This window comes from Mustela lutreola, chromosome 15, assembly GCF_030435805.1.
Source record: "Mustela lutreola isolate mMusLut2 chromosome 15, mMusLut2.pri, whole genome shotgun sequence".
In the NCBI taxonomy this organism is placed as follows: Eukaryota; Metazoa; Chordata; class Mammalia; order Carnivora; family Mustelidae; genus Mustela; species Mustela lutreola.
In genome coordinates, this window is record NC_081304.1 from 32,040,819 (window position 1) to 32,053,634 (window position 12,816).

The window sequence follows — 12,816 nt, forward strand, 5'->3', positions numbered from 1 at the left end:
TTCTGTGTCACTCCAAAGAAAAAGGAGGGAGCATGGAGAAGAGAAGGCTCACGAAAGTCCGCACTGGGATAAAGATAAGGAGATGGGGACATTCGGGTAAAGGGAAAGGAAGATTTAGCCAAGTTTAAGCAAAAGCAGTGCACCAACACAACACATGAGGCCCCACCCCCAGTCGAAAGTGAGGATCAGCATCTTGGGCTGGAGAGCACATTCGCATTGCCCAGAAAAGGAAAGAAGGGCATACCCTATGGCCCAGCAATCCACTCCCACGTGTGTGCCCTAGCCCGCAGGAACTCTCTGGCACACGTGCACAAAGAAACAGAATAATGTTCCCTGCAACATCCCGGAGACAGGGAAAAACTGGAAACGTCCACCAATTGGAAAATAAACGTGCAACGGTGCTAGCCAGCTCTTGAATAGGGTGCATTGTGCCCCAGGCTTATTTTCAATGCTTCACAGCTGTTACATCATTCCATTTTTCATGTCGACTGAGGTAGGTGCTATCATTTGCCCCATCTTATGGCTGAGGAAACTGAGGCACAAAGAGGCTGACTTGCCCAAGGTTGCAGAACTAATAAGTGGCAGAGCTGGGATTTGAACCCCAGCGTTTTGGCCACAGGGCCATGATTTGAAACACTGCATAATCATTTGTCTAGTCTTCTAGTGGAATACTACACAGCAGTGAAAATTAACTAGAGCTTCATGCATCAACACAGGGAAGTTCCAAAGTAAAATCCTTGAGTATAAAGAACAAACTACAGGGGTGCCCGGGTGGTTCAGTGGGTTAAAGCCTCTGCCTTCGGCTCAGGTCATGATCCCAGAGTCCTGGGATCAAGCCCCAAATTGGGTTCTCTGCTCGGCAGGGAGCCTGCTTCCTCCTCTCTCTCTGCCTGCCTCTCTGTCCACTTGTGATCTCTGTCTGTCAAATACATAAATAAAATCTTAAAAAAAAAAAAAAAAGAACAAAGTACACAGTGATATATATAGTAAAAAGCCACTTACAGAATGTTTTTAAATATGCAAAATGATACCATATGTTTGTTACAGGGACATACGTTTAGGGAAATTCATTATTTTTTAAATAGGAACGGATAAAGCGAGTCTAGGAAGAGAGGTCCCACGGGGGTTGGAGGTGGGAGAATGGGACCTAGGGCTCAGAGGACTTCAGTCTTTGCTAAGTTTTATGTCTGAAGCTGGGTGACAGGATATTTGTTATATATTCTCTGTAATTTTTGTATGCCTAAAATATTTCATAATTTTCAAAACAAATGCCATTATAAGTTCCTCTATCAGCTGCATGTGGTTGTAACTTTAACTCTGGATTTACTCACAGCCAAAGCAAAGAGGGAAGATAATGTACCAAACTGGCCAAGACCACATGAGGGGCACATGTCTATGACCAGTGTCTGGGACCTTCCCAGAGAAACAGACCTGTGTGACGTGGGAGGGAAGCAGGCAGACCCTGGAGGGGAATGAAACAACCTCGACTCTGGGCAAGACTCTCCCTCACATGTCTGCTCCTGGCTCTGGGACACAGAACTGTGGACACAGTGTCCAGGCAGCCAGTGTCTCTGCAGACCAAGAAGATGGAGCAGTGGCCACCGGGGATCAGAATGCATCCACCCTCTGCCTAACGCTGCCCTCCACACTTGGACTGCTCACATCCTGGGTCCTTCCAGCTGTGTTTGAAACTTCGGTTCTTATCCTCATCATACAAAGCAAAGAGTCAAGATGTAGTGGATGGAACAAGAAACGGAGGTATAGGGTGTGTGAGTGGCTCAGTTGGTAAAGCGTCTGCCTTCAGTGAAGGTCATGGTCTTGGGATCAAGTCCCACCTTGGGCTCCCCCTGCTCTGCAGAGAGCCTGCTTCTCCCTCTCCCTGTCACTCCCCCTGCTTGTGCGCTCTCACGTGCTTTGTCAAATAAATAAATAAAATCTTTTTTTTTTTTTAAAAAAAATAGAGGTATAGGGGCACCTGGGTGGCTCAGTGGGTTAAAGCCTCTGCCTTCAGCTCAGGTCATGATCCCGGGGTCCTGAGATCGAGCCCCACATCGGGCTCTCTGCTCCGCAGGAAGCCTGCTTCTCTCCCTCTCTCTGCCTGCCTCTCTGCCTACTTGTGATCTCTCTCTGTCCAATAAATAAATAAAATCTTGAAAAAAAAATAGAGGTATAATTTTATGTGATTGTAATACTGCAATTCATAATAAGAAATACATATTGGTCTCTGCCCCCCGCTCCTAAAACAGAGCTCCTGAAACCTTTGTAATTTCTGATAGGAGTGAAAGAAGCATTTTAACTCTAAAAAGGTGACTCTGGGTGGGTTCCTGGATGGCTCCTGGATGAGGGCTGATCACTGGAAATCCAAACCATAATTAGGAACTTGGAATTTTCGGCCCCATCCTTCATTCTCTTGAGAAGGGAGAAGGAGTGACAGTAGAGTCAATGATCAATTGTGCCCGCGTGGTGAAGCCTCCATAAAATCCCAAAAGTACAGGGTTCTGAGAGCTTCCAGGGTGGCGAACACGTGGAAGGAGGTGCCGGGAAAGTGGCGCACCCAGAGAGGGCACAGGTGCCCTTGTCCCATGCATCTCTTCCCTCTGGATGTTCTGCTGTATTCATTATCATAGCCTTTAATAAACTGGTAAATGAGTTTCCCTGGTTTCTGTGAGCTGCTCTAGCAAATCAGCTGAAACTGAGAACAGGGTTGTTGGAACTTGCAGTCTATAGCTGGTTGGTTACAAGTATAGGTGATAATCCGTCATTTCCACAGGCATCTGAAGAGAGTGTGTGTGTGTGTGTGTGTGTGTGTGTGTGTGTGTGTGTTGAGGGGCAGTCTTGTGGGACTGAACCCTTAACCTGTGGGATCTGATACTATGTCTGGGTAGATAGTGTCAGAATTAAATTAAACTGTAGGACAGCAAGCTGGTGCAGCAGACAATTGCTTGTTGTGGGGAACTCCCAGCCCCTGCCCCTTTTGGTGACCAGAAGTCAAGGGTTTTACGTGAGTAGTAAAGGAAAGTCCTTGGGAGAAACGCAGTAGAGAAGAGCAGGGTTCTTCCCTGCATAGGAAGGAGGAAAACCGAGTTTCCCTTATAGTGATGCTCCAAAGGTAGAGGAACCGTACCAGTTTCTTGGGTGGCCATAACAAACTGTCACAAATGGAGTGACTTCAAACAATGGTAATGTATCCTCACAGTCCGGAGGCCAGAAGTCTGAAATCAAGGTGTGGGCAGGGCTGTGCTCCCTCTGAGGGCCCTGGAGAGATTTTTGCCTTGCTTCTTGCAGCCTCTGGTGGCTGCTGGCAAACCTCTGCGCTCCTTGGCTGGTGGCTGCACCTCACCAAACTCTGCCTCCGTCTCCACATGGCTGTCTTTCCTCTGTGTGTGTGTGTGTCTATTTCCAAATCCCTCTCTCCCTCTAAGGATGCCAGTCATTGGGTTTAGGGCTCTACTCCAGCATGACCTTGTCTTCACCCGATCACATCTGCAAAGACCCTATTGCCTAATAAGGTCACATTCACAGGCACCAGCAACTAGGACTTTGACATACCTCTTTTGGGGGTTGGGAAAGAGTACACAGTTCAACCCCAAACAGAACCTTAGTAAGTGTTACTACACAGAGGAACTGAGGGGGTAAATGCTGCTGTGGAAGAAGAAAGAATGGAAGTTACCGAGCCATCATCTGTCCTAGCAGAAAGCCAAGAGGCAATGACAGCAGCTGGGGGTATGAAGCCATGTGCAAAGCTACTCACCAGAAGCACCAAACACAGCAAGAGCTGACCATGGTTGGCCCCAGCGATGGGCTGACGAAGTGGGAGGCAGACAGCCTGTTCTGGGGAGTGTGGGGAAATTTGAGTATGGACTGGTTATCAGGTAATATTAGAAAATTAGTTAATTGCCATGTTGTGAGGCTTAACAATGGTAATGGTGTTGATATAAGGACAGGTCTTACTTTTCAGAGAAGCAGGCTGAAGCCTTGGGTGAAAGAAGTCATGTTTGAACATGCTTTAAGATACAGAAAAATATATAGATAAGCAAAATCTTCAGAAAAGATCTACATGAGCAAATAAGCAAAATATTAATAATGATTAAACCTACATGATGAACCTATGGAGGATCATACCATTCTGTCTATCCTTATGAGTGTTTCCATAATCAAAATTTATTTATTTTAATTTAAATTCAGTTAATCAACATGGAATGTATTATTTGTTTCAGGAGTAGAGGTCTGTGATTTATCAGTTTTATATAATACCCAGTGCACATTACAACACACACCCTCCCCAATGTCCATCATCCAGTTACCCCATCCCCGACTCCCCTCCCCTCCAGCAACCCTCAGCTTGTTTCCTGATTAAGAGTCTCTTGCAGTTTTTGTCCTTTTCTTGTGTTGTCTTGTTTCATTTTTTCCTTTCTTCCCCTATGATCCTCTGCCTTGTTTCTTAAATTCCACATATCAGTGAGATCATACGATAATTGTCTTTCTCTGACTGACTTATTTCACTTGGTATAATATCCTCTAGTTTCATCCATGTTGTTGCAAATGGCAAGATTTATTTTTTTGATGGGTGCCTAATATTCCATTGTAGATATATACCATGTTTTCTTCATCCATTCATCTGTTGATGGACATCTGGGCTCTTTCCATAGTTTGGCTATTGTGAACATTGCTGCTATAAGCATTTGGGTGCACATGCCCCTTCAGAACACATTTGTTCCTTTGGGATAAATATCCAGTAGTGCAATTGCTGGGTCATAGAGTAGTTCTATTTTCAACTTTTTGAGGAACCTCTATATTATTCTCCAGAGTTACTGTAACAGCTTGCATTCCCATCCATAATCCAAATTTAAAAGTGAGAAGGTTTTCATGCGCTTGGGTGACTCAGTCAGTTAAGCATCTGCCTTCAGCTCAGGTCACTTCAGGGTCCTGTGATGGAGCCCAGGCATTGGGCTCCCTGCTCATCAGGGAGTCTGCTAGTCCCTCTGCTCCTTTCCCCACTCAATCTTTCTCAAATAAATAAAATCCTCTTTTTCTAAAGTGAGAAGGTTTTTAAGTATTTAGTAAGTCTTGGAATGTGCTTGTTTTCCCCATCTTTGCAGCTCTTCTTGGACCAAAGACCCAGAGAATAGGGTTTCTGAGGTCTTGTGGTTCAACCCCCTTACTTTACAAATGGCTAAAAAGGTTGACTGTCTTTCTAAAGTCACACAGCCAATGAGTACATGAGTCGGGGCTGGACTGGGATCTCCAAGAGCCTCATCTAGTGCCTCGCTGCTCTCCATGCCATCTTTGGTCGCGGTTGTGGGCTAATGGAGCTATTTTTAAATGTCAGTAAACAATGGAGGTATACTCGATTCTTCCTTTTTTTTTTTTTTTTTTTTTTTATGGCTGACATTCCCTATGGGTCACTGAGTTCTCATATGTAAGAAATCTTGATTATACCTAAAAGCTTTATTCTCTTCAACATGACAGTAAAGTACAGTCAAGTCCTTTAGATCTTAAAGGAACCCCTTTGGGGGTTTGGGAATGTGCATGTTGGTTGAGCAAAAAGCATGTCATCTACCTTTCATTAGCATTAATTATGTGAATTTCATTAGTATTATTTATTGTTATATAATAGCTATTATAATCAATTATTTAATAGTAATACTATAATATAGTTATTAATTGTGAGTCAATAGACACAGGAACTAAGTCCTGCTGGTGAGATTTTCCTAAATTTGAGTTTCTTGGCTTTACAGATATTTGAAATGGTCTTTTAAGAAGCCATGCTAGGTGCATCCGTCAATAATCAAAAGGGAAGGAATAAACAGTTTTAACCTTGAGAATGTGCAGCACTGGAGGTCGGATTGCCCAGAAGGCCAGGAGAGACACGGCAGGAATGCTGCAGGACTGTGGAACTTTCTGGTGCCCTCTACCTGCCTGCAGTTCAGACGACCAGACCCCTCCATCTCACCTGGCCTGTCTCCCATGGCCCTTTTGTCTTCTCTCACAACCAAAAGTAGGAAAGTTAGGGATGGTGTAGGGGCGCCAAAGACAAGCTTTGCCTTCTTAGGATTTAAATTGGAAACTTTCTGGGATTAAGCTGGCTTTCTCTTGTTCTAACCTCGGGGGCTTCATGAGTGTGGCTGGACCAGGGCAACCAGGAGCCAAGGCTTGGGCGCACTCACTGAGGTGACCCAGGCACTGACCCACCCTTTCCCCAGGCTGGAAAGGGAAACCCTGCCTGTGCTACGAGTCAGCTCAAGGCTGCTGGCAGCAATGGTAACACAAGCCCATCGTCCCTTGAATTATACATTTAAGGGGCTGGAAGCGTTGAACGGCTCATTCATGCCAGGGCAGGGGAAAATGGTTCCGGCAGGGAGCCAGGCCTGAGGAAGGGGATGAACTCCAGGGAGGCAGGGAGGCCATGACCCTCGCTGCTGAGATGGAGCAGGGCCATTTCACCTCCCCTGCCAGGGGCCAAGGGAAGCTGGTGATAAAGCCCAGGATCCAACTCTCTTTGTGCTTAATATTCAAGAGATAATGCTGAGCACACTCAGGATTTAAAGCAAGCACCCACGAGGGGGTCTGAAGAACCTGCCATCTCCTGCAGAATTCCTCAGCTCGCAGAAACTAGACCAGCCGTGCTCGCCTGCTGCCATTCCTCTCCTGAGCACACAGTGCTGGGCTCTGCTCTCCTTCCCAGGCAGGCCCAGCACCAGGAGCTCCAGGGGCATTTGCTTCTTCTTCTTCTTTTTTTTTTTTTTTTTTAAGATTAGGGGCATTTGCTTCTGACTGGCATCTTTATTTTATGGAACTGTAGACAGCTTCAGAGTTTCCAAAGTTCGGCCACAACCAGCATCTTCTTTGGGTTCTGCAGCCCAAAACATACTTGATGCAGTATTATTATCCCTATGTTTAGATGAGGAAACCATTCATTTGTTCATTCATTCACTCAACAAGTCCACTTTCAAGGATCTCTTGGGCTCCAGACCCTGTGATGGAACGGAATGCTCCTCAGAAGGGTTAATGACCTGCCCAAAGCCACAGTCACACAGGGAGCACCAGCGCCGGCACTGGAACCCAGTTCTTTGACTGACACCAGAGGCCAGAGCTCTTCCTCTGTAATGTTCCCCAGTGGCACCCTCAGCCTCACCCTCTAGCCTAGCACCCCAGGTAACCAGTGGCAGGTGCGTCCCACTGCAGACTAACCAAGGTCAAATGGAGTGAAAGGGACACAGGACAGTGGAAAAGACATAACTAGATCTTTCCTTTTTTCTAGAGCCTTTATCTATTTGAGAGAGAGAGCATGCACAAGCGGTGGGGAGGGGCAGAAGAAGAGGGAGAAGCAGACTCCCTACTGAGTAGGGAGCCTGACATGGGTCTTGATCCCAGGACCCTGAGATCATGACCTGAGCTGAAGGCAGATGTTTAACCGACTGAGCCGCCCAGGTGCCCCAGGACATAAATAGATCTTTCTGACTCTCCAGACCTCACTCCTATCCCACGCACCACTCCAACCCTGTCATCAACACTGTCTTTCACTAGGAGGAGAACCAGAGGGAGTTCCAGAAACTCCTGCCCCAAGGGTTGTGCAGCCCTGGCACCCAGAAACAGTGTTTCTGGGGTTGGAGCCATTTTCTTCTTTCTGCTCTAGATAGTAACCCTCTGGCTTCCCTCCATAATCGGGGGGCAGAAGGGAGAAAGAAAAGAGCAAAGTTTACCACAAGGAGGACAATAAGGAAGGAAAGAAGAAACAGAAGGAATGCCATTAAAACACTGCTTTACACACACACACACACACACACACACACACACACAAATAAACAAAAGCAAGTTTTCCAGTGTAACCTACCAGCACTGGGTAAGCTCCAATAATAGACGAGTTCCCAGGCTGTTCTTTAGCTTTCTCCTTTGTCTTTTTGCTTTTTTGTTTGATTGATTAGCTGATTGATTGGTTTGGTGCTAGAAGGTTGGAAGAAGATAAAAGAGATCGCAACTGCTGGGGGGGTTGATGAGAAGAGAGAAGCGATTAGACAAGTAGATGGTGAAAAGGGACACAATCCCAGGTTTTTGTTTCTTCTCCTTTTTTTTTTTTTTTAAGATTTTATTTATTTGAGAGAGAGAAAGAGTGAGAGAGAAAGTGTGCACATGAGTGGGTGAGGGGTGGGAGAGCAGAGGGAGATGGAGAAGCAGACTCCCCACTGAGCAGGGAGTCCAACCAAGGGCCCAAACCCAGGACCAAGATCACGACCCCGTTGAAGGCAGACGCTTAACTGACTGTCTCCCAGGCGCCCCCTTCTCCATTTTAATCTAATGTACATTCGCCTTCATCTGGTGGGAAGCAACAGTTGCTGACAGCCTTCCAAGCACTGAGATCAAAGACTGACTCCATGCCAAGAACTATGTTCCTGTTCCTCTTTAACCCGTATAGCACCTTGATGAGGGAGATGTTAGGACCTCTGCTTTACAGGTAAGGGAACTGAGGGTCAAGTTATTCACCAACTCCCCTAATGTCACAAGACAAGGCAATTGATCAGGGCTTCAGTCCCTGGCCTGCTGGGGGTTTTCCACTCCTCCACATTGCCTCTCTGCCCACATCGCTTCCCTGCTCCATCCTCCGCAACAAATTTGTACATTTTGTCATTGACTGGAGAAGGTTAGGGAACACTGCCCTGGGCAGTCTCTAGGGACTCAGCACAGTTAGCTCCTTCCTTTCCTCCCACTATGGTGCAAACACAGTCGGTTTCCCCCACAGGCCTCCGTCATTTGTCCTGTGGCCTATCAGCTCCCATATCTACTATATTCCAGGCACCCCAGGACCTTGTCTTCCTAAACCTCAGCCAGAACATTATTTTACAAGGACACTCACCAACCTTGAAAGGCAAGGTACCCCAAGGCAAGGAAATAAATTAATGTGGTTGAACAGCTCAAGAGTGCAGCGCCACCTAGCGGTGCTGCGGCCAAACGGTCCCTGGTGGTGACATTTTCCAATATCTCATTATTAACCATAATCACAACCTGATGTTTACTTTTGGAGAAATGTTCAGCGGCAAGGGATGCACATGCACTTTTCTGCATGTTTCAGAGGCCTGCGATCCTAAATGCCACAATGACTATTAAACAGTGTCCTGCCTATGAGCAAACAGGAGGGAGCAGAGATTGATTGTACATCTTTTTCATCTAAGCAACTCACCAAAAAACAAAGCATCCGTTGAAGCCACTGACCTTTCACTAACTGCTGGAAGGAAAATGTTTGATAAATAATAAATAGACCAGTACTGGATGTTGCTCAGAACCATCTTTTAATTAAAAGAACAGATCAACTAGGTCAGGTGACTGACATTTGAGTTCCGGTCCAAGACAAGCATCATTCGAGGGTAAAACTCTACCCCAAATGGAATTTCATTGTCAGCTACCATTCTAACTAACAAAAATCGTCTGCCTGGAAAACATATGGATGGAGGGGGCATAGCACTCAACTTCCTGCCTCCTTTGCTTTCCCCCAGCGAGCTCTTCATTTGAGGGCCACAGCAAAAACAATCAACTGTCTGGTTCACATCTCCACAGAAACTGCTCCAGCACTGGGCTCACCCAGTCACACACCCACAGGCCGCACTGAGCGCTACCCTAGGAGTGACAGGGAAGCCACTTCCTGTCTTCCCCACAGGAGATGCCCTTCCTCCCCCAGACAAAGTGACCTCAACCATGTGGCTCACGGAACCTACTCAGGCATCCATCTCCCTGAGCACCACCGAAGGCTCAAAACACATGACGAATCTCACCAATCACGCCTTCACCTTCTGGCTGTTCTGGAAGACTGGAAGAGCTCAGGAACAGAGAGACCCTCAGCGAAGTGATAATCTCACACCCCCCACCCCCAACACACATCCTCACATCCTCACATCCTTGTCCCTGGCCCCACATTCCTGAGGCAATGCGAGCACGGGCACTACCAGACCCACATCATGTCACAGGCCCTAGTGCCCGTGTTGTCAGGAGAACTGGTGGCCCAGCTCTGAGTTAGACCTGCTCAGAGCGCAGAGCCTAGAAGGATGGAAGAGGCCCCACAGCTCCTGTGTGCCTGTCTGGATTCCCAAGAGTGGAGGCAGGCACCAGTGCGGGGCTCAGAGAAAATCTTATCCCACTTAAATGACTTTCTTTAAAGACAGAATTTGTGCAGTGCTTTTAAATGTCAAGCCATCATTTATTTACAGAGAATACAGTATCATTTAAAAAAAAAATCAGGAGCACCTGGGTGCTCAGTGGGTTAAAGCCTCTGCCTTTGGCTCAGGTCATGATCCCAGGGTTCTGGGATCGAGCCCTGCATGGGGCTCCCTGCTTCTTCCTCTCTCTCTCTGCCTGCCTCTCTGCCTACTTGTGATCTGTCAAATAAATAAAATCTTAAAAAAAAAAAAAAATCACATTAGGAGAAGGAAAGGAAAAGTGAACTGGCAGAAATTGAAGGGGAAGACGAACCAAGAACAACTGTGGAGTCTGAGAAACAAACCGAGGGTTTTGGCGGGGAGGGTGCTGGTGAGGCCTGGGTGAACCCGGTAGTGGGTACTAATGAGGGCACTATTTGCATGGAGCACTGGGTGTGGTGCATAAACAATGAATCTTGGAACACTGAAAAAATAAAATTTAAAAATAAATCAGGAATCCTCTCAGAGCACCGATTTTTCTATAATACTGCTTTCATGTTCAGAGAACATGACACTAAGTATTAGACAAAATTACAAAAGGACTTGGGTTTGCCTTTTAAGGACACATGATCAAGAATAAGGCCTACTAAACAGAAGCGAATGAAGAACTCTAAAAAACCTTGTAAATCCAGTACCACTTAAAAGAGCCTTGCTATAAGGGCGCCTGGGTGGCTCAGTTGGTTAAGTGTCTGCCTTCAGCTCACGTCATGATCCCAGGGTCATGGGATGGAGCCCTACACTGTGTCGGGCTCCCTGTTCAATGGGGAGCTTCTCCCTTTCCCCACACTCCCTGCCCTCACTTGAGCGCTCTTGCTCTCGCTCAAATAAATAAAAATTAAAAAAAAAAAAAAAAGCCTTGCTATATAGATGATGGGAGATGAGTAACCTGTTTCCTTTGCTGACTTTCTTTTTCCTTCTGTCCCTTAACTAAGAGCATTCATCTGGCTCAGTCCCCGACCATCCAGTATCTCTCTACACTCCCCCTGGAGAGCTCATTCATTCTCCTGGCTCCAACCCTTAGCCTTGTGCTAGCGACCTCCTCCCTATCTCCCAGACATCTAACTCATCCCTCTGTCTGCCACTTGGACGATGCACCATTACCTCTCAGTATGTTGAGAACTGAAGCCCTCCTCCCAACCTTGCTGTTAGTGATGTAGGCATTCTTCTGGTCACTAAGCTTTGTAACCTTGGCATGGCTGCAGAGACCAAAGCCTTGAGAGGTCTCCTCTTCCCGCCCTCCCCCCTCTCTGCCCGCTCCAACCCCATTCTTTGCATCACATCTGGGTGAATCTTCCTTCCACACAACACTACTTTCACTATGTTACTTCCCTGCTCAGACTTCCTTATACCCAATTGAACAACTCTGGATAGTTACTGAGGCCACCATGATCTGACCCCATACTACCTGTTCAAACCTGTTTTCCACTACTCAGAGTAATAGAAGCACCTGTCACACATATTACAAATGAGCTTTGCATTCAGTATCAACTTTCACATAACTGGAAGCCAAAGAGGCAAATATGATTCCTATTTTGTAGTCTGGCACCGTCACAGGCACAAGGGCACACGAGCAAAAACCGAATTAACCAGAACTAGCCTCAGATCTTCCAACTTGTCTTTGCAAACTGCACTGTAACCTGGACACATGCCTTCCTTGGCTTCAGTTTAGCAAACCCACACGGAGGGCCCACTCCAGAAAAGGCTCGGTTTAGTGTATCAGTAGATACAACTAAGAATTTCTGCACCTGTTGACACTCTGAATAGAAAGAAGGTAGTCCCCTCCCAGAACAGACGACCAGGGGTGAGGCAAGAGCGCCAACAGCAGACCAGGTATGCCAACTAAATGATGTGCATGAGTGCAGCCTGAAGAGGCTCTGCAAGGGACTGGAGATCTGATTTGAATATCAAGTAACATTTCCAAGCATGTACATTTCTCTTTCCTTTTTCTTTTTTCTGTAACTGAGTTTTATGCCCAACATGTGGATTGAACTCAGGACCCTGAGATAAAGAGCCACATGCTCTACCGACTGAGACAGCCAGCCGCCCCTGAGAAGGCCCCACTTGGACGGGCAGTGAAAACAGTTTCTCAAGACTGCGGTGGCAGGAAGGGTGCTCCAGGCAGGGGAAACAGCGTGCCTACTTCAACTGCCCCCACCTTTCAAGGCTCTCCGTGTGGTATTCCTGGACTAGTCTAGAGCTGGCTCCTACCCAACACTACCATTATTTCATATCATAACTTAAAAGAATTTCTGTTCATCTTATTGTTTCCAAAGTCACTCATCTTCCCAGTTAGATTTTAAGCTCCTTAATGCAAGAATGAGCTCATACTTCCATTCTCTCCAAGCATCTCTATGTTGTCGATGGCTTTTGCCTACACCAACTGTGTGAAGGGCTCTGAACTCCCCAGAAATCTTCAATGTCACTGTTTTGACCACGGAGATTCAACATGAAGACGTCTGCTGTAAGGTCCAGGCTTAGACTCTCCTCAGGAGAGTCTGTCTGATTTAACAAGATGGAAATGGGGGCGCCTGGGTGGCTCAATCGGTTAAGTGTCTGACTTTGGCTCCGGTCGTGATCTCAGGGTCCTGGAATTGAGCCCTGACCTGGGCTCCACGCCCAGCAGGTGTCTGCT